Source organism: Podarcis tiliguerta (genome assembly GCF_965153285.1).
Source record: "Podarcis tiliguerta genome assembly, chromosome: 2".
Lineage (NCBI taxonomy): Eukaryota > Metazoa > Chordata > Lepidosauria > Squamata > Lacertidae > Podarcis > Podarcis tiliguerta.
This window is the reverse complement of record NC_139535.1, coordinates 100,039,108-100,053,717: the sequence shown is the minus strand read 5'-3', so window position 1 is coordinate 100,053,717 and position 14,610 is coordinate 100,039,108. Positions and strand designations below refer to the sequence as shown.

At 43.7% G+C, this 14,610-nt stretch overlaps 1 protein-coding gene across 3 annotated transcripts in view; it reads right to left on the bottom strand.

Moving 5' to 3' along the window:
- Positions 1-14,610, bottom strand: part of PITPNC1 (phosphatidylinositol transfer protein cytoplasmic 1) — a 132,259-nt gene that overhangs the window by 74,941 nt on the left and 42,708 nt on the right. The gene's annotated exons all lie outside the window — the stretch shown is intronic.

Here is a 14,610-nt window from a genome sequence, read left to right as displayed (position 1 = left end):
CTGCAAGAAGATCAAACCTCTCCATTCTTAAGGAAATCAGCCCTGAGTGCTCACTGGAAAGACAGATCGTGAAACTGAGGCTCCAATACTTTGGCCACCTCATGAGAAGAGAAGACTCCCTGGAAAAGACCCTGATGTTGGGAAAGATGGAGGGCACAAGGAGAAGGGGATGAGAGAGGACAAGATGGTTGGACAGTGTTCTCGAAGCTACCAGCATGAGTTTGACCAAACTGCGGGAGGCAGTGGACAGGAGTGCCTGGCGTGCTCTGGTCCATGGGGTCACGAAGAGCCGGACACGACTAAACAACAACAACACTCACAAATTTGCAAAGTACATTATTCACTGACTTCCAAAAACAAAACAAAAAACATAACCCCTCAAAGCAAAATATAAAAAGAAAATCTGAACTCCAGAGTCCTTTGGGGACACAGAGACGACATACACCTGCATAAGAAGACAAGTTCCGGCGGATCGAGCGGATGAGACCAACAGCGGGTCGAACGGTCAAGAAGGAGGCTTCTGCACATGCTGTAGAGCAGGCTTCCTCAACCTCAAGATCAGGCATAGGCAGACTGGGCCCTCCAGATATTTTTTGGCCTACAACTCCCATGATCCCTAGCTAACAGGACCAGTGGTCAGGGATGATGGGAATTGTAGTCTCAAAACATCTGGAGGGCCGAGGTTGAGGAAGCCTGCTGTAGAGGGAAGTGAGGGGCAGATGGGGCTCCTCAACCCAGAGAAGGCAGCCCATTTAGGAAAAGGAAAACTCTTATCCTATACTTCCACTGCCTTGCGGGACATTTTTGGGAGAAGAAAAGCCTAAGGGGTAAACCCTACACAAATCCAAAGTGGAGTGCCTAAGACGGTTGGATGGCGCCTTGTATGCCCCTCCTCCCGGCATCTCCTGCAGCCAAACTACTGCCAAATGTATTGCTCTGCTTTCCCTGTGGACCACATAAACAAGGCCAGGGTGTGTGTGTCTGTCTTGTTATCTGGGCAGATCAGGACATCCATACATACTGTCCAGGCTTGCACCCTGCGGAGCTCACTTTGGTGCTGCTAACGCAGTGGTTTCACTTCACCCCCGGAGGCACACTGCATTGTCTCTTGAGACAGATGGATGCAAACAACAGCAATATTCTCCCACCAACCCATGACTGAAAGCCGGGTGCCAGCTGGAAAGAGGCAACCTCTACCACCCACTGGTACTGCCAACTTTAAAAACCATATTACTCCTATAGTGAGGGACGCGGATGGTGCTGTGGGTTAAACCACAGAGCCTAGGACTTGCTGATCAGAAGGTCAGCGGTTCGAATCCCCGTGACGGGGTGAACTCCCGTTGCTCGGTCCCTGCTCCTGCCAACCTAGCAGTTCAAAAGCATGTCAAAGTGCAAGTAGATAAATAGGTACTGCTCCGGCGGGAAGGTAAACAGCGTTTCCATGCGCTGCTCTGGTTCACCAGAAGCGGCTTCATCATGCTGGCCACATGACCTGGCCAATAAAGCAAGATGAGCGCCGCAACCCAGAGTCGGTCACAACTGGACCTAATGGTCAGGGGTCCCTTTACCTTTTACTCCTATAGTGAAATATACTGAAAGTTTTCTTTACTGGTTACAATAATTAAATTTATGGTTGCCAGAGGCAACTGTATTTGTGGACCTATACTATGAAGTGTGTGTAATCTTTTTCTTTTCTGTTAAAGAAAGAAGAGCCATCTGCTTTGAAAAAGAACAAAGCTTTTTTTTTTTACAGATACAGTCTAAGAGATAAAAGTAATGTTTTACTTTGCTCTAGCTTTCAACAAGGCAATTTTTGCAAAGCCTATTGTTCTAAATCGTGCTTCGGGTAATCAATTTCAATTATATTTAAAAACTCGTTGATTGGAGTTCAGTTACCATCTGAGCAAACAACAAAGTGGTTATTCGTGAGCATGAGAAACACAGAGTAGCTCAAAGTCAATTCAAGGTCTCATTTTGAGTGGAATGCTAATTAGACAAAAAAAGTAGAATGATAGGAATTGATTTCAATGTTTCTGTGAGTGTCGTGAGGTGGCAAGTCTCATCAGCTGCCAAATTCAGCACCAGCTGAAGTTTCTAAACCATCTAAAGAGGCAGCCCTATATATAACGCCTTCCACTAATCCTACCTACAGGTTATCAGAGCACAGACAACAGAAGCTGGGTTATCCCTATCCAAAAAGAGGCGCAACTGGGCCACCAGCCAAAGCTGATAGAAAGTATTCTGTGTCACCGAGGCCACTAGAGCTTCAAGATATAGCAAAGGATCCAGGAGTACCCCCAAGCAACGTACCCGCGCTTTCAGAGGGAGTATAACTTTTTGTGAACCCTGTTTATAATCTGCACATGCCTAGGCACTGTACCCATAATTGGGGCACAATTAAGTACATCATCTTGCAGTGTCTCCAATCAAGAATCCAGAGCCTGCGCAGAACTTTGGAAGAACATGTGGACAGTAGGAGAGGGAGGCCACCAGTCACAATCCCACACCCTTGCTGTCTACTCACTAAGATATGTTACATGAGCAGGGCTCATTCTCTGTTAAACCTACCACGCAAGGATTTAAAAGTTCTTGCTTCTAGAAGGTGTCTCCTTCCAATACTTGATTTTCCCGTCCTACTATGGCCCCGCAAAAAACTGGCCCTCCCCAGATCTCATGAGCTGTTTTCCAGCAGTTGCGGGGAGAGTCTATTTGCATAAGCTGTTTGAGCATAGCAACAGCATTCCTAGAGAAACTCTCATTTTATGCCTATTCTAGCCCTTATGACTAGAAAATGTTTCATAGGCACTCTGTAAAGAAAAAATGTTATACGGGAATTGGTAGGCATAGATTTCGGAATGGGTTTTAAGCTTGGAGAGCAATCTAGTCCATCTCCTGGGTGTAGTGAATGTACACAAGGGGATGTAGGAGGGAGGGAAGCAATTTCGACACAAAGGGACAATTAATCATTGATTTACATATAACCTCCTCCTATATTCAAATATGTAAAACGTATTTGCTCATATGCTACCCTGAGAGTATACTGGGAGTCCCAGGGGGAGGGCTGAGTTCCTGCAAGATCTCAACAGAGCTTGATAAGCAACTCTGAGAGCTCAAAAGCTCTTTCTGTGTTGGGAAAACCCTGCACCAAAAGAGCTTTTACGCTCTCAGCCTTCTGCGCAATCCGTTGTGTGATTCCAACCAGCTGGTTGCCAATCATGTAAAGCTGACATCGCGTAATTTAAACATTTTAATTTTAAGTTGTGAGTCGACCGCACTCCTTCCCTGCTGACCAGTCATCTTTGAAGGAAGGACAAGAGCTGCTAGCCAATGGCATAAAAAGTGTGGGAACACACAGACAGAAGACAACCCACCTTGATAAATATATGGTGTTAATAATAATGCTGCTGCTGCTACTACTACTACTACTACTACTACTACTAATACTAATACTAATACTTATACCCCACCCATCTGATTGGGTTGCCCCAACCTCTCTGAATGGCTTCCAATATAATAAAAACACAGCAAAACATCAAACATTAAAACATACAGGGCTGCCTTCTGATGTCTTCAGAAAGCTGTGCAAACAGTCGTTTATCTGTTTGACATCTGATGGGAAGGTGCCACTACAGAGAAGGTCCTCTTCCTGGTTCCCTATAGCTTCACTTCTTGCAGTGAGGGAACTGCCAGATGGCCCTTGGAACTGGCCCTCAGTGTCATGGAGGTGGAGACGTTCCTTCAGTTATACAGGTCTATGCATAAGGCAAAGAGAATTTGAGCTGGGGTTGGGAAATTAACAATCTGCCAACTTTCTCCATTGCACTCCATACATTTCCTACTTACTTAAAAGGTTGATCCACATGCTGACTTGAGTCCTTTTCTCCATATTCTGTTGAACCATAGGACACCACCAGTGAAAACTGGTTGAAGCCATGCCTAGCTGCCATCAAGCCTCATTAGACTGTCTTAGATACTATGGAACTGGCAGACCACTAAGCTGTACTTGCAACCAATACTGGGTCCATACACTGTGACCCCTTTTCCAAGCATCTTCTCCCTCACAGCAGTATCCAGGAATGAGAATCAAGGGAAATTAAAGGTGGATGGGGCAGGTTTGTAATCCATAACCTATATCCCTTCAACATGTTAATCCTGCCGCTACTGCCACTGCTATCACATCTCTTCTTGCCACAACTTGTCCTAAATCACCAGACCAGATGCCAGAGAACTTCTGATGTGCCAAGTTGCTGGTTTATGTGTGGTGGGACTCCCCAGTCCTTTCCAGAGTTTTCTAACACTTACATGTCCTGACAGATATGCACTAAAGTGTGCTCACCCTCCGGCTTTTCCTCTGCTATTAGCTGTGAACTAGGTCTCTCCTTCCTACACGGGTGATAGTGGCCGGATAGGGTTGGGAGAGGCAGCTGAATTCTGATGCACTTGGATGAATTACCCAGTGATTCCACCTCTCCCTGCTGCTTGTAACTGGGAACAGAATCTTGTTTTATCGTCGTTTTTTATGTTATAAATAAATAAATCCAGATTAAAGAAAAGAACTGGCTGTGCTTTGCTTTGACAATGCTTTATGTGACATTTAACAATTTATGCAGCTGTTCTATCCCTGCTGCTTAAAGGTTACATTTGCTAGCCTTGTGTTTCCCTGTGACACAAAGAGAATGCACAATTAGAAGTCATATCCCCTAAAAGGCTCCAAAGGATGCTAAATCCACTTTCTCCATTGTGTGCCTCTCACAGCTTATTTTACTTAGCGCCAAGAGATAAAAACGCTTTAGAGTGTCCATCCTGAGTCTGGCTTCATTTGACATCAACACAATAGGCCAAAACATATATATTAGAGTGGGAATTATCCATCTTCTGCATTATCGCCTGAGACAAACCAAGGCTCTATTTACAAGGAGCACTTGTGGTCTTCTAATAGCCTGGCTCCAAAAGAAGAGTGCTGTTATTAAATATTATGTTGTGTATCACTAAAACACGCTCAGCATCAGACAGTGCATTATTTCTCAGACAGCTTGGAGGGCTTTCCTTTTGGAATGTGAATCCCTTGGTCCTTTGTTCCAGGGTGAGGTTATGTCGCTCTCAGTGTTTGAAACTCCCATTGTTCTAGGTGCACTTTGTGACAGGGAATTTCATCAGTGCGAGCAGTTTCTGAGCTCTGGGCGCAGTACTACACCTAAGATTTTCAGATTAAAACTGCAGAGTAGAAGGAAAGGAGGACCTTTTTCTGTCTTCCCAATTCCAGCTACTCTCTGAAGACTGGAGATGAGACCCTCTTAAGGATATTAGGGGGGTGGGCAGGGGAAGGACTAGACCATGTGGGAAATTGATTGTGTGGGGTTACCTGCCCCCCCCCCCATTTTTTATTCAGGTTGGCAGCACTGTGCAGAAGACAATTCAGGAGCTTTCTCATAATCTTACTCAAACCAAATTTAACCTCCATAAATGGAGAGAAAAAGTTACATCCACGGGCTAACACGAACTATTGTTGTATGTCATATTCCCTAACCAAAATATATTTTTACAATAAGCTGATTGAATAGTTCAAATTTAGCTCTGGTTTAACTATTTTTACGCTGAGGGCACATGATTGAAGTTAGCAGAAGTAGGATTGCAACAGAGCTGGGCAAAGTATTACTGCATTAATAACAGTAGTAAGATGTGAGGAATTAAGGCAAAGGGTAGAAAGGTCTACAGCTCCCTTCCAGCATTCATCTGAATTTGTTTGCAGTTTTCAAAGAAGTTATAAGATGTCCAATATGTTGTGAGCATTCATTGTGTCTCAAGCAATTGTTAATCCTCACTTTCTTTATGACAAAAAGTCCACTTTTGGGACTTAGGAGTTTGTTGTGCAAGAGCACAACTTTAATTACACAACCTGATTTTGCCATTATGTGATTGAATCCCACCCCAAAACAGTTGACAGTCTGGAAGTGCCCTAACAAGTATTTTGATGGCATAAGCCTCCATGCACAAAATGTGAAAAGCTTATGGCACAATAAATCTGTTAATCTTTAAGGTGCAACAAGACCCTTTGTTGCTTTCAAAGCAGACAGACTGTTCTAAGTAATGATTTGCAGTGCAAATGGAAAACTAAAGCAGACAAACAGCTTTACACATTGTGGTTTGGTGAGCCCACAGGCTGCTCTGTACTATTGATTGTCTAAATGTCTGGAAGCTCAAATCATGATCGGAGTTGTAAAGCAAAGTTAATATACAAGCCATGGGTTGGCAATGAGCAGAAACAAGCAATGAAAGAAAGAGACTGTTAACGTTGGTGAGGGCTAATCATCGAGCCTACCTACTGGCAATGAAGGCAGCAAAGAAGGCTGCCTCCATTGCATCCTCATGAGCTTTTCTGGATAGTGTGGAGTCTCTTACAGGCTGGACTGAAAACAATGCAGAACCAATGGTAGCTCACTGTGACTAGTTTGCAAAATGTTTTGAGGATAAAATCGCTTGCATCCACAAGGATAGGCAAACTTGGTTCTCCAGATGTTTTGAAACTACAACTCCCATCATCCCTGACCACTGGTTCTGTTAGCTAGGGATCATGGAGGTTGTAGGCCAAAAACATCTGGAGGGCCCAGTCTGCCTATGCCTGATCTTGACTCTGCTGTTACAAGCAAATGGATCTCAAGGGATATCTAGTCCTGTTGTGTTGGATGAGTTTATGGGCAAGGTGTTTGGATCTGACAGTTTGGATCTGACAGGGCAACCACTTGCACTGTGGACCATTGCCCCTCTTGGCTGATAAAAACTAGCAGGTATGGGAGAGGTGGCTGGGCCAGGGAGGTGATTAATGGGAGGGGGTGGTCCCTACCTGCTTGAAAAAGGCAGTGGTAAATTCACACCTCAAGAAACCCTCCTGGATTCTGAAAATCTAAGAAACTACTGTCCTGTTGGCAATCTTCCCTTCTTGGGCAAGATTTTTAAGCGGGTGGCCGTGGACCCGAACCAAGCGCTCATGGAGAAAACTGGCTTTCTAGATCCATTTCAGTCACCATGTTGGCCTGGTTTTGGCAGAGAAACTGCTTTGGCTGCTCTGCTGGAAGATGGACAGGTGCTCCCCAGTCGTTGAAAACAGGCCCCAAATGCAAACGCACAGCAGCAACTTAAAACATGTCCTATGTGATTACTACTACACAGATGGAGAGGCAGTTGTCTAGGGATGCTGGGATGTGATGACTAATTAGCGGGTGGCGCTGTGGTCTAAACCACAGAGCCTAGAGCTTGCCGATCAGAAGGCTGGCGGTTCAAATCCCCGCAATGGGGTAAGCTCCCATTGCTCGGTCCCTGCTCCTGCCAACCTAGCAGTTCAAAAGGACGTCAAAGTGCAAGTAGATAAATAGGTACCGCTCCGGTGGGAAGGTAAATGGCGTTTCCATGCGCTGCTCTGGTTCACTAGAAGCGGCTTAGTCATGCTGGCCACATGACCTGGAAGCTGCACGCTGGCTCCCTCGGCCAATAAAGTGAAATGAGCGCTGCAACCCCAGAGTCGGCCACGACCTGGACCTAACGGTCAGGGGTCTCTTTACCTTTACTAGAAGCATGGCATGCTAATGCTGGACTAACTGCATGATGAAAGGAAAAGGCAGCAGATTCTTTTATGTAGCCAGAGCTGCCAAATATTAACTTTACAATTAGCTACTGTATGTATACTTTGTATACCTTTTAGACACAATCTTTGATTTATATAAATAATTTCTATACAGTTTTGACCAAAGTGTACTGCAAACTTACAGATAAATAAGAGATATAGCAACAAAAGAAGAGAAAGAAGCAGCAATTAAGACATCAGAGGCAGAATTGGAAGGCTTGCTAAAATATTGTCATCTTCGACACCTGTTGAAAGGCAAGCTGTCAAGGCCCAAACACACACCTCCCTAGGCAAGCTGCTCTACAATCTGGGTGCCACTGACGGGAAAATGCTGCAGTGACTTTGCAATCACCAACCATCATTTATTTTGGGCAAAACTGCAGCACTTACGCAGATTGCCAAGTTTGAAAAATCCTGCTTGGGGAAACTAGACACAGGGGAAATGTCAGTGGCCCAAATCTTTCTCCACTTAGCCCAAACCTTTAATGCAAAAGGATTTATCCCAAAGTTGGATGTTATGCTTTATCCAACTACTGTCTTTCAACATAAGACCTCTGTGTATCTCTCTTCAGTAAATAATCACACGTTGCTGCAAAGCTTTCAATTGAAAGGCGGCTGTTTCTCAAATGAAAAATGTTGTAGTACAACAAGAAGTCTGGTACCCTCTTAAGATTTCTCATCTAGGTGTAGATGAAGCAACATATTGATGTAACTTTCTTTACCAGTTTTACAAATTCTGGGACACTGCTGTCGCTACTGCTATTGTCTGGGGATGTTGTTGTCGTTTAGTCGTGTCCGACTCTTCGTGACCCCATGGACCAGAGCACACCAGGACCAGTGCCTCCCACAGTTTGGTCAAACTCATGCTTGTAGCTTCAAGAACACTGTCCAACCATCTCGTCCTCTGTCATCCCTTTCTCCTTGTGCCCTCCATCTTTCCCAACATCAGGGTCTTTTCCAGGGAGTCTTCTCTTCTCATGAGGTGGCCAAAGTATTGGAGCCTCAGCTTCACGATCTGTCCCTCCAGTGAGCACTCAGGGCTGATTTCCTTCAGAATGGATAGGTTTGATCTTCTTGCAGTCCATGGGACTCTCAAGAGTCTCCTCCAGCACCATAATTCAAAAGCATCAATTCTTCTGCGATCAGCCTTCTTTATGGTCCAGCTCTCACTTCCATACATCACTACTGGGAAAACCATAGCTTTAACTACACGGACCTTTGTTGGCAAGGTGATGTCTCTGCTTTTTAAGATGCTGTCTAGGTTTGATAATTTTGATTTGTTTGCATTTGAGTCACAGATGGTCAATTCAGAATTGATTTTTTTTTTAATCCCTTATTATCTTTTTTGAAAGCACTCATTAATTGCATTTGATTCTTTCAGATAAAATACAGTTGTTCTTACAAGAAAGGGCACCAGCCTCAGAAGTGGCATGAAAGCTACACACAATTCCTTCCTCCAGCTTTTATGTCCAATTAAATCTGGGACAAAAGGAATGTATGGACAGTTGAGCAGTCAGAGAAATAAGCTTGCAATAAGATCTGCGTGAGAGATGGGTATGGCAGTGATTGATCCTATGACAAGAACCTAAGATAGATGAGCTTGGTGCATCTGTCTCATTTTATTTCTATTGGTTTAGCTTTTTTTATAACTATTTTTAACCAATCATAAATCTGGTCCTCAACTAGGATGACAGTGTCCTTTTCAGCCTAATTGCCCAGACACAGAAAGATGAAGTGGAAAAATCCTGTTTTGTATAAATAGAAACACTGGACTAAACGTGAACACATGGGATCTCAGCTCTTATGCAAATCGGGCATAATAAGGCAGATATTAGTATTCTAATGAGTTCTGGTGCCTGTACAAGGTGCAATAGATGACTGTGAATGAAGAAATATAATTGAAAATATTCCTGTTTGGGGAGAATATTTACATATGCACTGGCTAATTAATAGATTGATTTTCATAATTAAGCTGGCTTATTTTCTTTATAATTTGCCTACAAGTTAATATACAGTTCTCTTACTTTCTGTATGAAGACTGTTCCAAATAAATAACTCTTGACCCATAACGCAAATTCCTTTTTCTCAAATTTACTAGCTCTAGCTGAAATACATTATTTTGGGTTGTTAATGTCTTTGGTGGAAAATACTTAAACTAGCAGACAACTCAATGCCAGCTTTACCTAAGAGTTTCAGAAGTCAAAGCTCTCGTTATTTTATTGTCTCAACATCAGTTCTGCTATGTGGCAAATATAAATTAGTGGCAGATTAAAATCCATCTGTCCCTGTATTCTCTGCAGGCTTCAAGTTTATAATAATCCACAGCTCAGTGAGGCTGGGGAGTCAGTTAAGAGGAAAGGATAAAATGGTTTACTGTCCAACTGCATGAATATTTAATCTAGAAACGCACTGTCCTCAACATGAGAATAAATCATATTCACTCATTTACGTATGTCTGAATCCACCACACTGATGTAAATCATTTCAATCCCTGAAAGAAGTGAATAGTCCAACAATAAACATACGAGGGGCGTTCATTAAAGATTTCCCCTCACGTACTTGCCGTGGACTGAGACAAACGAAACTGGGAACAGTTATTAGTCCTTCTCTACATAGCTACCAGCAAGAGCCAAACACTTCTCCCATCGCTTTATGCAGCTAGGGAGACCTCGTCTGCAGAAGTCGGCAGGTTGCGCCAGAAGCCACGACTTGACGTCATAAATCAGCATTTCATTGTCTGGAAAAAGCTTGCCTTGGAAAGAAGTGGAAGTCAGATGGTGTGAGGTCAGGAGAATAAGGAGGGTGAGGGAGGATTTCATAGTCACAGGACCATGCTTCCGCCTGAGCAACATGCGAGTTGTGAACCAGTGCGTTATCCTGCAGGAGGCGGACACCTTTGGTCAGCATACCATGCACCTCAATTTTGATGGCCTTCTGCAATTTCTGCAGCAGGAAATTTGCCAGGAAATCCATCATCACTACTCCACACTGGTCCCAAAAAACCATGAGCATGACCTTGCCCACTGATAGTTGGACACGTACCTACTCTGGAGATGGTGAGGCAAGAGTGTTTCCATTGTTTGGACTGGGATTTAGTCTCTGAGTCATAATGATGGGCCCATGCTTTGTCCTGAGTAATTAGTCTGGCGAAGAAGTCATCATGGTTTTTGTGACACGTGGCCAAAAGAGCCCGTGAGCATGTGACTCATTCCTGCTTCTGGAAAGGCGTCAGCAGCTGGGGAACCCACGGTGCAGACACCTTTCCCATGTGCAAATGGTCACGGATGATTTTTTCTACAGAGCCCACACTGATCTTGACATCTGCAGCTAATTGGCGAATGGTTATGTGGCGATCCTCCAAAATGGCAGCCTACATTTGCCAGATGATGTCTTCATCAATGACAGACTGTGGTCGCCCAGGAATGGGAGCTATTCCACCAAAGTCTGACCACACTTGAAGTGATGATGCCAGTGCTTGACTACGTCATACTATGGGGCATCCTCCTCATAAGTCCCTTTCATCTCATTAGAACGTCTCCCGTGGTGTGCGCCCTTTCAAGTACAGGACTCTGCATTCAACTGGTGCCATTATCAGAGGTTACTCCACATTAGCACCCATAACAGAGAAACCGCTAGGAGTTCAGAGCTACAAATTAACACGTTACCTATGGAGAGATGTATCATTATACATGTGCAATTTTATCCTCCTACGATAACCGGAAGTGACTCAGGGGAAATTTTTAATGAACGACCCTCATAATTATGCTGTCCTAACATCCACTAAGACTTCATAGAAATTATATTTCCATGTATTATTATTATTATTAGTAGTAGTAGTAGTAGTAGCAGCAGTAGCAGTAGTATTTACTTTACAATAAGGTCCAAGGGAAGGCTGCAACAATATTAAACTACAATTTTAAAATCAGTTTAAACAATTTACATAGGGTGGGTCCTAAAATATATAAATCTCAGGTGTCAAAAGCCAAGATAAATGGGTGCACCTTCAGCATATGAAGGAAGCTATGCAATGAAGGTGAGAGGCACACCTCCGTGGAGGAGGAATTTCGTGGTTTGGCCTGTTACACAGAATGCCTGCTCCTGGCTGGCACTCTTAACAACCTGTAGGAAAAGAGGTGGCCTTTCAGATATTGTACTATACATCTATTGCAAACTTAAGAAATTTCTTGTTAAGCAACACACCATGATGCACGATACCTATAAATCCCTTTTAGCCAAGCCATGTTCCTTCTTATTCAGAACAGTTCCATATGGAGACTTTTTGGGTATTAGGCATGTTCTTTGTGTATAAACGGGACACAGGTGGCGCTGTGGGTTAAACCACAGAGCCTAGGACTTGCCAATCAGAAGGTCGGCGGTTCGAATCCCCGCGATCAGAAGGTCGGCGGTTCGAATCCCCGCGACAGGGTGAGCTCCCGTTGCTCGGTCGCTACTCCTGCCAACCTAGCAGTTCGAAAGCACATCAAAGTGCAAGTAGATAAATAGGTACTGCTCTGGCGGGAAGGTAAATGGCGTTTCTGTGAGCTGCTCTGGTTCGCCAGAAGCGGCTTAGTCATGCTGGCCACATGGCCCGGAAGCTGTACGCCGGCTCCCTCGGCCAATAAAGCGAGATGAGCGCCGCAACCCCAGAGTTGGTCACGACTGGACCTAATGGTCAGGGGTGCCTTTACCTTTTGTGTATAAACACACACACTAAATCCAGAGGCAACACATGCTCACCAGCTGCCTGCCCAGGATTTCTACACAAGATATTCTGACCATAAAGTGTATTTTGAAAACAATTGCAAAGAAGGTACACTGTCAACATGTGGGGGAAAGCAAGGGGGATGGGGGTGGGGAACTGATGTGAGACATTTATACCTTTCTTGAGGAATACTACTACTGTGACTCAGGCTATGTGATAAAGCTTACAGCGAAAGCAGAGAAGCTGTCTGCATACAGACTCACTTGTAGAGTGACTATATCTGGAAATCCAGGTGAATTTCTCCATAATGGTTGAATATGAACTTTTGCATCTTCCCTTGTGGCAAAATGAGCAACCTCCCAATGCAGAAACAGATTTTGCACTCTACTGCAGGCAGATAGGGGAAAGTTGTCTTCCTTTTCAGATTTTTTTTTTTATTACAGATGTTGAAAACTTAGAGAAAATAAGCATTATTAACAACAATAAAATACCATATGGACACCTGCCTGAGACAGAACAATAAAATAAGGTATATACCTAAGCAATGGCCCTCATTATTTAAAAAATATACGGAAGAACTAAATACAAAATCTGTAAACTGTGGGGTCAGTTATTAAACAAAAGCATGCCGAGTTGTGGCCTAGGCTGGCCTTCTGATCAAGGATGGCTCTTTAAGTCAGCAAAAGATTCCATGAACAGAAGGGAGAGGGAGACGAATTTTGCTTATTCCTTTCCCCTCTACAAATACCCAATCTGCTCCAAAGTGTAGTGGAACCCTCCAAAGCACCATGGGAGGTAGGGTAGAGGCTTCAGGAGAAAGAGAGAAATTGCTACAATTGCCTGCTTCTCATCCATGGAAGTCTTCATTCTATGAATGGATTGGGAACAACTCATGGAATTCCGATAAAATGGTGTTTTTTAAAAAATGCAATTGGGACATCTATAATGCTCAAAGCATACGTAGGGCTCAAAACACTTGCTTTTCTCTGTCCCATGTTATCTTGCCTCTAAAGCAACTTCATTTAGCTTTAGCATGCTACAAATCATAAATCTAATCACAAATGTCTCCTTGAAGAAGAGAACTTTCTGATTTAGACTCAGATTATCACATATGACTGAAATGTAATATCTTGATCTCAGAACATCTAAATGGAGAGATTTAACGACAGCCTGACCTTTAAAATCCCTCTTAGGTTCCTGCAGTTAGAATTGCTGTTTACACTGCATGGTATTACAACATAAAACAAAATGAAAAGAATGAATCATTCAGTGAAAAATATATCAACAAGATGTACAACAGCATTGCCACAGCAAACAGTGAGCCACATCATAGGCTCAAAAGCTTGGGGCCTAATAAGATTTCTCCAAAAAGGACATGTCCTTGTGGAGGAGAACTCTGCAGGCGAAATAACTAATGAGTTTAAAATAAAGGGGCAGACTTTGTTAAAATGAGCTTTTCAAGCTTGTACAATTTTATATAGGGAAACAGCTTGGTAGTTAGAGGTACCTCATTCCTTCTACTTCATGAAAATAAATTTAATAGAATCATAGAATCTCAGAGTTGGAAGGGACCCAACAGTCATCTAGTCTGATCCCCTACAATGCAGGAATCTCAGCTAAAGCGTCCATGGCAGATGACCATCCAACCTCTGCTTAAAAAGTTCCAAGGAAGGAGAGTCCATCACCTCTTGTGAGAGTCTGTTCCACCACCGAACAGCTCTTTCTTACTGTCTGAAAGTTTCCCCCCAAATGTTTAGTGGAACTCTCCTTTCTTGTAACTTGAAGCCATTGCCTTGAGTCCTACCCTCCAAAGCAGGACAAAACAAGCCTGCTCCCTCCTCCATGTGACAGTCCTTAAGATATCTGAAGATGGCTATCCTGTTTCCTCTCAGTCTCCTCTTTTCCAGACTAAACATACCCAGCTCCTTCAAGCATTCCTCATAAGGCTTAGTTTCCAGACCTTTTATCATCTTGACTGCCCTCCTTGGCACACGTTCCAGCTTGTCAACATCCTTCTTAAATTGAGTTGCCCAGAATTGGACACAGTATTCCAAGTGTGGTCTGACCAAGGCAGAATAGAGTGGTACTATTACTTTCCTTGATCTGGACACTTCTTCTTTGGTGATCACTCGTAGTCGAGTAAGATTGTCTTCCATAAACACGGTTTTAAAAATGAGTCCGTAAGTGACTGTGGAGGCCAATTCTGGATCCACACATCCTTCCACAGTGGGGACATTGGTTTCCAGGCGGGAGTTGATCATGGTGTGGATTTGCCAAGCGTGCCTGCCTC